Source organism: Tenrec ecaudatus, chromosome 9, assembly GCF_050624435.1.
Source record: "Tenrec ecaudatus isolate mTenEca1 chromosome 9, mTenEca1.hap1, whole genome shotgun sequence".
NCBI lineage: Eukaryota > Metazoa > Chordata > Mammalia > Afrosoricida > Tenrecidae > Tenrec > Tenrec ecaudatus.
The window spans coordinates 6,828,248-6,839,665 of NC_134538.1; the positions used below are offsets into that span (position 1 = coordinate 6,828,248).

The 11,418-nt window shown below is 40.0% G+C and overlaps 1 pseudogene; it reads right to left on the reverse strand.

Annotated features, from left to right (window-relative positions):
- Positions 1-8,130: 8,130 nt before the first annotated feature.
- On the reverse strand, positions 8,131-9,037 carry LOC142457060 (dihydrofolate reductase-like; annotated as a pseudogene).
- Positions 9,038-11,418: the final 2,381 nt, after the last annotated feature.

Sequence of the window (11,418 nt, forward strand, 5' to 3'; positions counted from 1 at the left end):
TCCACAGAAACTCATGACTAAGAGAGAATTTTATATAAATGTTAAGTGCACATCAAGAAAACATCCCAACCCAGTGCTGCCCAAGCCCACAAGTCCAACATGAGCCCATATGTGCAACACTAATCCACAAAGTCCTCCTCCGTCTCACAAAACACACGCTATGATGCCAACTGCTGGAGGAAAGCTGAGTCAGTGAATGTGTAAGCATCCCAGCGCTGGCAGGGGTCTCCACATGGCTGCTCCATCACCCAGGGCTGCATCATTGGAGTAGGTCCATGTGGCTACTCCTCAGGGATTTCTTGCAGGAAGTGAGCCTTGCCAGCTGAAACAGGGAACTGGCTAAGACAGCTTCACTCTGGTCCGACCATCAGAAAGCAAGAGACCTGAGAACTAGAAAGGGAGGGCTCACAGAGCCATTTATTTAACCCTTCAACTTATTCCACATGTGTATATCAGCCAGCTTGGCACAATAAACTAACTAACTCATCAGGACTCCTGGTCTAGGGGGTAGACAGGTGTTAACTCAGGTGAAGGGAAAGGTAGTGTTCTGCAACAGGGAGAAGATAAATCAATGTTGGGGAGACTGGTGTTGCTAGCTGCCACCGAGACAGGTCAGATCCATAAGTACCATATGCACAACAACAAAATACTGCTCAGTCCTTTGTCATCCTTTCTCTTATGTGGAAGCTCTTTGTTGCCAACTCCTTGAGGGTCTTCCTCTCCTTCTAGGCCCCTCTACTTTACAAAACATGTCCTTTCCATGTCCAAAGTATGTAAGACAGAGTCTTGCCATCCTTGCCTGCAAGGAGCACCCTGACCCTTCTTCTGGCAAGAGACACCTGTTGGTGCTTTTAGCAGTCCATAGACTTTCCATATGCTTCTCCTGCCACAATTCAAATTCATCAATTCTTCTTCGGTCTTATTTATTCAACGTCCAGCTTTTGCATGCATATGAGGCAACTGAAAATACCATGGCTTGGGTCAGATACACCATAGTCCTCAAAGTGACATCCTTGTTTTTCAGTACTTTAAGGAGGTCTTATTCAGCAGATTTACCTAACTCAAGATGTTTGCTGCATCCTTGAGCATTGCTTGTAGGTCCAAAGTGAGAAAGAAATCCTTGACAATTTCAACCTTTTCCCCTTGTATCATGATATTACTTATTAGCCCAGTTTTAAAGATTTTGCTTTTCTGGACATTAAGTTGTAATCCATCCTCAAGGCTGAGTCCTTGATCTTCATCAGCAATTATTTTAAATCCTCCTAGCTTCCAACCAGCAAGGTTGTGTCACCTGTGTCTTAGGTTGTTAATAAAACTCCCTCCAATCCCGATGCCACGTTCTTCTTCGTGTTGTCCAGCTTCTCTGATGATTGGCTCAGCATACAGATTGAATGAGTATGGTGAGAAAATACAACACCGACACACCCCTTTCTTGATTGGAAACCAGGCTGTATTACCTGGTTCTGTTTTCACAGCTACCTTCTGATCCACGTACCAGTTCTGCATGGACCCAAGTGTTCTGGAACTCAAATTTATCCTTACTTTGTTTGATCTGCACAGCGAAATGCCTTGGCGCAGTCAATAAAACACAAGTAAGCATCTTTTTGGTATCCTTTACACTCAGCCAAGATCCATCTGACATCAGCAATGATATTCCTTATTCCACATCCTTTTCTGAATCCAGCCTGAACCTTTGGCAGTGTGATTCCCTGTCAATGTACTGCTGCAACCACTTTGTGCAACCACAAACTATTATTTACAAAAGAGATTAATGATATTATTCTATAGTCTGGGCATTTTGTGGGGAGTTACCATTCTTGGGATAGATACAAATTTGATCTCTTCCAGTTAATTGGCCAAATGGCTATCTTTCAAATTTCCTGGCTTAGAGCAGTGAGTGCTTCCTGCGCTTCATTACTTTGCTGAAATATTTCAGTTGGTATTTCATCAATTCCTGGAGTCTTTTTTTTTGGCGAATGTTTTCAGTGGCAGCTTGAACGTCTTCCTTCGGCACCACTGGTTCTTGCTCATGTGCTACCTCCTGAAATGGTGGAACGTTGACTGGTTCTTTTTGGTACTGTGACTGTCTATTTTTCCAGCATCTTGTGATGCTTTCTAGAGGTGGGTGGAATAAGGCAAGCTACTGGAGGGGGAAGATAAGTAGCTCAGACTATTGAATAACAAAACGAATGAACTGAAATGAAATTGTTTAAAAATACAGAAATGATTCGTACTGAAAACGATGGAGAAACAGTCATATAACAGGGAAGCTTTAGTTAACCTGATAGCCCTGTTAACTAAATGGACAGCCTTATGCAATGTTTGCTGTTGTGTGCTGTTGAGTCCATTTTTACTCACAGTCATCCTTTAGAAAGTTGAAATGACACGGGTATTTTCTTATTGTCTGTGACATCAATCTCAGTTCCCTTCTGCATTGTGTCCTCTGCCTTTCTAGTTCCCAAAGGACTCATTTTACTTTCCTCTTCTCATTAGATATTGTTTTGTATGTATGCCTTTGGAGGGGTGTATGCGCCTGGAAAGTGTTAGAAAATGTGCTTTTACAGTTTTGGAATATTTTAGCTTGAATACTATTTATAAGGTTCAGCAGTTTCATAAGGGTTATTATGAAACCGAGCACTTATCTCTCGTCAATGGCCCACTTTCTTTTCAAGCTGTGGCCATTACTTCAAAGCATTGTGATGGCTTCTATTTGCATTTCCCCTCATAGGTCTAAATTTTATGCTTCTGTCGTTATTTCTCCATTACAGGAGATTTTAGTATTCTCTAATTTCCCCTTTCATCTTCTTTCTTCTGTGCTGAGGCACACTTCCCATTTTACTCTACATCCTGTCCTCTCAAAATAATGAGGTCACTTTGGTTAGCTCAACATTGACATATTTGTGACCCCATAAATGCTATTCATCGTAGAGCTATATTGACTATAATAACACACAGTTATTTACACTGTGATACATTTCCTTTTCTTGTATAATATTTGTTTTTTTCTGGAGCTGAATATTGTTTTCTGGTTTCTTTCAGTTCTCTATGTCACGATTAATTCATTTCCCACTTCTCTCTGTTATTCAATTCTCCACGAATTACATTAAAGCACTTTGAGAATTTTATGAAATTTCTGTTCTTGAAGTAATCTCTTCTAGTGTTTTCTACTTACTCCAAGATGTCTTTCTTCTATTCTGAGTTCTCTCTTTACCGTCAACTTGGGAATTACTTTTCCTCTTTTTGTTACTTCCTTCAGTAGCTTCCTGGAAATTTATGTACCAAAGCAAATGTGTTATATCTTACATATCTGACAAGACTTTACTTATTCATCACACGTAAGTATTTAGACAGACAAAGAATTCTAGGATAGAAATTATTTACCCTTCAAAATTTGAGGTGTTATGCTATGATTTTCTAAATATTAGTGTTTCTATTAAAAAGCCTGCAGACTTTATGATTTGTAAATAATGCTGTTACGTTTTCTGGAAAATTGTGAGATCTTTGCTTTGTTCTATGTTCCAAATTTTCAAGCAGTGTATGTTGGTGTGGGTTTCTTTTTTAATTTGGAAAATTATCTTTTGACTCTGGGAAACTTTCTTGAATTTATGTTTTAATGATTTCCATTGGCTTCCTTTGTCTTTAACTTCATTTATTGAAGGCCTTTTCGACTTTGTCTTCTTACTTTATATTATTATTTTTAAAAATACAAGGGGAATTTTTCAAAGCTATGTATTTATATTCTTTAAAAATCATAAATCCATAATACATCCATTGTATAAATCACATTTGTACATTCGTTACCCTCATCATTCTCAAAACATTTGCTCTCCACGTAAGCCCCTGGCACCAGCTCCTCATTTTCCCCTCCCTCCCTGTTCCCTCCCCCCTCATGAGCCCTTGATAATTTATAAATTATTATTTTGTCATATCTTGCACTGTCTGATGTCTCCGTTCACCCACTTTTCTGTTGTCCATCCCCTGGGAGGAGGTTATATGTAGATCCCTGTAATCAGTCCACCCTCCCTAGCCCACCATCCCTCCACCCTCCCGGTATTGCCACTTCCACCACTGGTCCTGAAGGGGATCATCTGTCCTGGATTCCCTGTGTTTCCAGTTCCTATCTGTACCAGTGTACATCCTCTGGTCTAGCCAGATTTGTAAAGTAGAATTGGGATCATGATAGTGGGGGTAGGGTGGGGGAAGAAGCATTTAGGAACTAGAGGAAAGTTGTATGTTTCATCGTTGCTACACTGCCCTCTGACTGGCTCGTCTCCTCCCCGCAACCCTTCCGTAAAGGGATGTCCAGTTGCCTGCAGATGGGCTTTGGGCCTCCACTCCACACTCCCCCCTCATTCACAATGATATGATTTTTTTGTTCTTTGAAACCTGATACCTCATAACCTTTGACACCTCGTGATCGCACAGGTTGGTGTACTTCTTCCACGTGGGCTTTTTTGCCTCTCAGCTTGATGGCCGCTTGCTTTACCTTCAAACCTCTAAGACCCCGACGCTATATCTTTTGATAGCTGGGCATCATCAGCTTTCTTCACACATTTGCTTATACACACATTTGTCTTCAGCGATTATATTTGGGAAGTGAGAATACCATAATATGAGTTTTTTGTTCTTTGATGCCTGATAATCGATCCCCTCAGCGCCTCATGATCACACAGTCTGGTGTGCTTCTTCCATGTGGGCTTTGTTGCTTCTGAGCTAGATGGCCGCTTGTTTACATTCATTTGCTTGTGCAATTGATTTTTCTTCAGCGATCATGTCAAGAAGGTGAGCATCATGGGATGTCAGTTTAATAGAACAAAGTATTCTTTCATTGATGGAGTACTTGAATGGAGGCCCGATGTCCATCTGCTACCTCAATACTAAATGTATAAATATATGCACATAAATCTAATTCTCCATCCTCATATATAAATATATTTACATATGTACATGCCTTTATTTAGACCTCTATAAATGCTCTTTGCCTCTTAGATCTTTCCTCTATTTCCTTTTACTTTCTTCTTATCCCACTATCATACTCAGCCTTCATTTGGGTTACAGTAATTCCTCTCAGTTACATTACCCATGATCACGCCCTACCAGGACTCCTACACCCTCCTTACCATCGATTTGGATCACTTGTTGTTCACCCTTGTCCCTGGGTTTTCTAACACCCTTCCTTTCCCACCCCCAACCTAACCCTCTCCCATGTCCCTCCCGGAACTGTCAGTCCCATTTTTTACTCCTCCAGCTTGTTCATCCAGACTATCTTATTTAACAAGACAAAGCAAAACCAAGACAGTAGGTAAGATTCAACTGTGTTCAGTTTATAATCTTTTGGCTCAAAAGGGAGAATATACTTAAAATACTTTTAAAGACTTTCTATAAAGTGATTTTTTTCAGTTAATCTTCAATTAACTGGAAATAGAAGGAAGCCCACACATTGCTTGTTAAATCAGAGTTCTTGGTGGTTTCTGTAAGTGAGTCTGCTTTACACTCAAATGTTTTTCTCTCCAGCTTAATATAAAAGAATAGAAAATGAGAAAGGCTGAACAACCCATATTCACCCATAACCTGCCTCTTGTCCCTCACACCTATAGACAACCATTATTAATTTTTGCCAGTCTGGATAGACTAGAGACATAAATCCAGGGAGACTCATATGTGTGTCAGAAAGAGGTTTATATACAAGAGCAATTGAATAGTGAGAAAACATCCCAGCCCAGTCCAGATCAAGTCCATAAGTCTGATATTATTCCTCATGTCTGCTATCAATCTGTAAAATCCTCTTCTGACTCATGAAACACATTCAATGATGCTGGATGCAGGAAGATCATAAATCTGGTGGATCCACTGGCAGTGTAAGCATCTCAGCACTGGCAGGGGTCTCCATGTGGTTTCTCCAGCTCTCAGGGCTGCATCAGGTGAGGTTCATGTGGCTTCTCTTCAGGGATGTCTCGCAGGGAGTGAGCCTTGTCAGTCAGTAGAGAGTCTCCAAGGGAGTAAGTTTAGAGAGAGTGTGTCTCCCACTTCGAAGGAAGAAATACAGGCGTTCCCAGGAAAAGGCCATGCTCACACAGAGGCCTCATTGGCGATGACCCCATTGACAGGCTAGACTCCACCCCTTCACTCTTAATCCTCTCAAGTCCCAAATTGACACCAGATTACATAATCACCACAAACATAAAAAAATTCCTTTCCTGGGCATATTTCCATGCTCCCCTTTTCAAAGACATTTTAAAATCACAGAATTATCTTAGTGAATAGATTGTTAGAAAAGACCAACCACTGTACTAGCCTCATGCTACAGTTTCTCCAGTTGAAGGTGATTGACTTGGGAATTCCATCACTTAGTCTATAGTTTTGATCTTTTGCCTTTTGTCTCATTCATTGTGGTGTTCTATCCCTGCTGTTCTCTCCATTTCTTCACACACAAACACATTGCACTGCATTCAGACACACATATCGACAAATACAGTGTCACAGACTCTCTCTCTCTCTCTCTCTCTCTCACACACACACACACACACACACACACACACACACACGTGCACACACACACACATCTAATGAGTAATAGAAGGTCTTACAGAAAAAACATGCTATCACCTTTCAGGGAGAGGAACAGCTATCCATTTATACTTTTGTAGTAGACAAATGTAGCTTTAGTTATGAAAGCGTTGTATTAGATATGTCAAGAAATGAAAAGGTTTTTGCTCCTTCAATTGAGTGTGTGTGTGTGTGTGTGTGTGTGTGTGTAGAAAGAGAGACAAAAAGCACAGGTGCGTTGTGGGGCCTGGGAAGCTCATCTTCATAAAGTGGGCGCAGGCAGCTAGTTGCAGAGCTGAGATAGGATTCTGGAATGCTTCATGGTGCCAAGACTGTCAGAAGCTGCTCGCAGGCTATGAGAAAATGAAAACAGGACTCCGGGTTTCTCTGACAACCACTCAGAAACTAGAATTGAAGAAGTCAGAGGAAGGGGAGACTCTTTCTCCATGGCCCTATCAGAAATGTTGGTTGCTAAGGAGTACAATTGAGGGGAGATTCAGACAGATGGGAAGCACAGTGCTCCCAAGCTACATAATCTGCTTGTCTAATGAATGGTGGATGTTTATCCTTTAAATAAATGTGAAGATTGCTCTATAATTTCCACAGACCTGCCCCACTCACTCTAGGCTCATATTCAGTTTTCTTAAACGATTGCTTAGTTTAATGTTCCCGGGATGGGGAAACTTTTTCTGCATAGGACTAAAGAAGTAAATATTTTATGCGTGGTGGGCCATATGGTCTCTATAGCAACTGCTTGACTCTGCCAATATAGCATGACAGCAGCCATAGAAAATGTGTTATGAATGAACATGGCTGACTTACAATATAACTATTTATGGACATTAAAAATGAAATTTCATAATTTTACATATATACTGTTATTCTTTGTTTTCTTATTAAAAACATATAAAGTTCTGTAGGATTTGGCTAACTGGCTGTCGTTTGGATACCAGGACCTGTAGGATCTCTGGTCTCCCCCTTCCCTTCTCCTCTCTTCTCGCCTATGTGTCAATGAGGAAATCAGAAGTCAAAGGCCAGAAAAAATGAATGGTTTCTTAATTAATGCCTTAGTAGCAATAGCAATAACAAAACTAAAAACCAGAACTCTAGATTAATCTTTATAGTTTATAGCAAGACTGCAATATATATTTTTTGTGATTCCTAAAGGCAAGGACAACAGATTCTCAGGTATCTGATGATTTTTAACTTTCTATTTTTAAGATTTTTGACTCTGTGATTTACTGATTTATGTCAGTGTGCTTAACACCACGGGGCTATAGAAACAGGCGAGATCCAGCTGTTAGGTGTTCCTTTCTTCCGAGTAGGACTTTGAATAACCCATAGTGTCCTTGTCATTGTTAGTTGATATCAAGTTGGTAATTCATGCTACTCCGTGCACAATGAGGCAAAACGATGCCCAGTCTTGTGCTACACCTAAAGTAAGCTGTGCCCTATACTGCTATGACACACTGGATTTTCTTTTCTTTTTAGAAAAGTCAACAATGACTTTTTCCTTAATGTTAAATACATAATTCTGTGGAGAGGAAGAGAACAATTTGAAATAAATGAGAAAATTCCTTTATGCTAAACCTTCTTTTCATATGTTTCAAATTTGTATTTAATGTCTTTTTGTACCTGCGCATCAGAAAGAATATTGGGGGTATTCTGTGAGAAATTTCTCTTTCTCTAAATCAGTGTCACCTTCAAATTGATCCATGACCCTTGTTGTGAACAGTCAAGGAGCCTGGTTAGCTCAATGCTTCTTTGCAAACAGTACCATCTCCTATTCAAACGATGCCTACTTTCTTTCCCAATTCTGGTTGCATAGTACATTGTAAGGCATCACCTAGACTTTTGGTAAGAAAATAAGCTTATTGTGGGGATTCCTTAAGTTCCCTACTCAGAACTACATTGATTCTAGCTTTCAAAGTTCTATTCTTCACAGGAATAAACAACCAGGTTTACCTACCTAAACCAACAAATTCTGTTGCACTTTTGTGCTGCACCAAATGGCTAGTGAAACAAATCCAGAGACACTGGTGTGTATGTTAAGAAAGAAAAACATAGCTCAGATCAAGAAGTAATTATAAATTAAGACAGCATCCAAGCTCTATCCAACTCTACTCCATAAGTCCCTCTTCAGTCTCACGCAGCAACATGCAATGATGCAGAATGCAAGAAGATCATAAGTCAGTGGGAGGAAGGTCAGTAGAAATATTACAGGGATTCAGAAACTTTCAGAACCCATGACAGAATCCAGGAGGCTCTCTGGTCTCTCCTTATGAGAAGGCCATGCCCACAAAGAGGCACCATCAGGTGATATACATTTTTATATAGCTCCAAGTTGACATAAGATTATCTACAACACCTTCGATTCAAGAGTCTGTGGTCAATGTCATTCTTTGAAAATACTTAAGTTCATACCTGACTGGGGGCAGCCGATGCCCATGTTTTGAAACACAGTGGCAATGCAGTTTAGTGCATGAACCATGGTAGCTACAGTAAACACGTCTGAGGGACACCTGGATTAACTCACCCATCTAATTTCCCTTGACTAATTTTCAGAAGTAGAATATTTCTGTCCAAACCAAATGATAAACTTAAAAGCTAAACTCGGTTACACTTATATGTTGTATTTGCACTCAAGTTTGAGAATACATGCATCAGTGGAAGCAGAAGGCAAAGGGAATGAAAATAAAATGCATAGTTCAACCACTTTAGCTGTGCATTGGCTTTTGAAATATTGGGACTAATATTTTAGATGGGTATGTAAGAAATTTTACATCCAAAATAACAACAGTTCCAAAGATTCCTCTGGTTCTAGACATTTCTGGAAGTGTTTTTTACTGTCTTGGCTACTTCTTTGAGTAAAGAGAGTATTCATCCTTTGAGGTTTGATTTTTGTTTTAGGAAATTAAAAAAAAATGATTTTATTTGACAGGTAAATTGAGCCTTTCAGAGCCTTTGCAGTTGTGTCCTCTACCCATTTAAAGTTCCAATTTAATGGATGAAGGCAGTGGGTTTACAAATTCTTTATTTTCATACTTCCAAGTAATCAGTTCTAACACAGATTATATCACTGTTGATAGAAAAGATCAATATAATCCTACTTCAGTCAGATCCTAAACACATTCTTAAAATAGTCAAATTCAATTCTTATCTAAACTATCCTATTCTTATGCAATATGGCCTTAAGTCTCTGGCTACATCAAGCCAGGGTAGAACTTCTGTCACAGCCATTTTGATTATGCAGCATGGTCTCTGAGAAGTTCAAGGGGGCAATTTCAACTCCCGAGTTCAAAATATACATTTATCTCATTCATTTTAGTCATTTCAGACAGGAATAGCCAAAGACAACAACCAAGGAAAAGAATCAAAATTTTAACTGCCCGTGTCCTTTCCAGAAAACAACCCAGTAAGCTGCATGGTCATATCTGATCTTCAACTAGCCAGAGAAGAAAAACTGCCACGAGACAGAGTTCAGACAAGCGTCTATCCTTCATTTCCATGGTTTGTGTTTCTAGGACCCCACTCCCAAGGTACCATGATTTGTTAGGCTGGGTTGGCTACAGAGACAAACTCAATGACACTCATGATTATATGTGTTTGCTATATGTGTTTATATAGAAAAAAAAGAATATAATAACAAATTAGTCCACGCAGCAGTACAGAGAGCTCAGTTCAACTCACTTTCGTGGGAAAGTTAATATGAGGGGGTACCCCCCAGTAAACGGAATTGCATTGGGTGGAGTGGAGCTTTTGTGGTACCCATTTTCCTCCCTAGGTGAGCATCAAGCAACTCACTCTGAGTTAGTAGCATTGCTTGGAAAGGTTCTTTCTGGTCATAGCAAATTTTTCATAAAAGCAGTTTTGCTTGAACCTCATTGTTCATGATGACTGATTTAATAGAAGAGTGTGCGGCTGTGAAATTTTGTTTCCTGCTTGTGAAAAATGTCCCATTAATAAATGGGAAACTGTTGTGATGTTGAACACAGCTTACATGGACAGCACTATGGGAAAAAAAAATCAAGTGTACAAGTGGTTTTCTCATTCTCAAAAGAGGTGAAATGTAGATAGATGACAAACCTTGTTCTAGATGTTCATCAACTTATCAAACAGATGAAAATGTCAACTCATAGTGCATTTGGAGTTCATTTCACCAGATCAGTGCACTAATTTTTGGCAAAAAACAAACAAATCCATGCCTCCCTTGTACCATGCACTTGACTCACCGGACTTCACTCCTCGCAACTTCTTTTTGCTTCTGTGAATAAAGAGGGCCAGGAAAGGACAGCAATTTGACAACATAGAAGAGGTAAATAAAAAAAAGTGAGGGACGTGCTGTCAGCCATCCAAACAGATGAGTTTGAAAAATGTTTCCAAGTATGGAGTCACAGATACAACAAATGTATTAAGTGTAATGGCGAGCATTTTGAAGGTGATAAAGTTGTTTTGTAAAAAAAAAAATTTAAATACATAGCTTTGAAAAAATATCAGTTTTTTACGAAGTACTCCCTTCATAGACTGAAAATTCTTACAACTCACATGGCCACGGAAGCAGATAGAAGGAAGATGAAGTGGTGAAGTGGAGCAGAGGCCCGTAGCTCAGCAGCGTAATGAGGCGGGTCACAGTGGAGACTCATGGTGTAGCAATGCGAAGTGGCTGGTGGGAGATATGGCATATCTAGATTAGTGGTAGGAAGAGCAGAGGCTACCTAAGCAGTAGACACAGTGGGTGGCGTGGCACTGCATTGTGCAACAGTATGTAACAGCTTCGTGATCCATTGTGGTCCATGGGTTGGCTCAGCCCATCGATAGCATAGCCTAATGGTGAGGTTTGGCAGCTAGCTCAGGCATCACCCTGCTCCAACC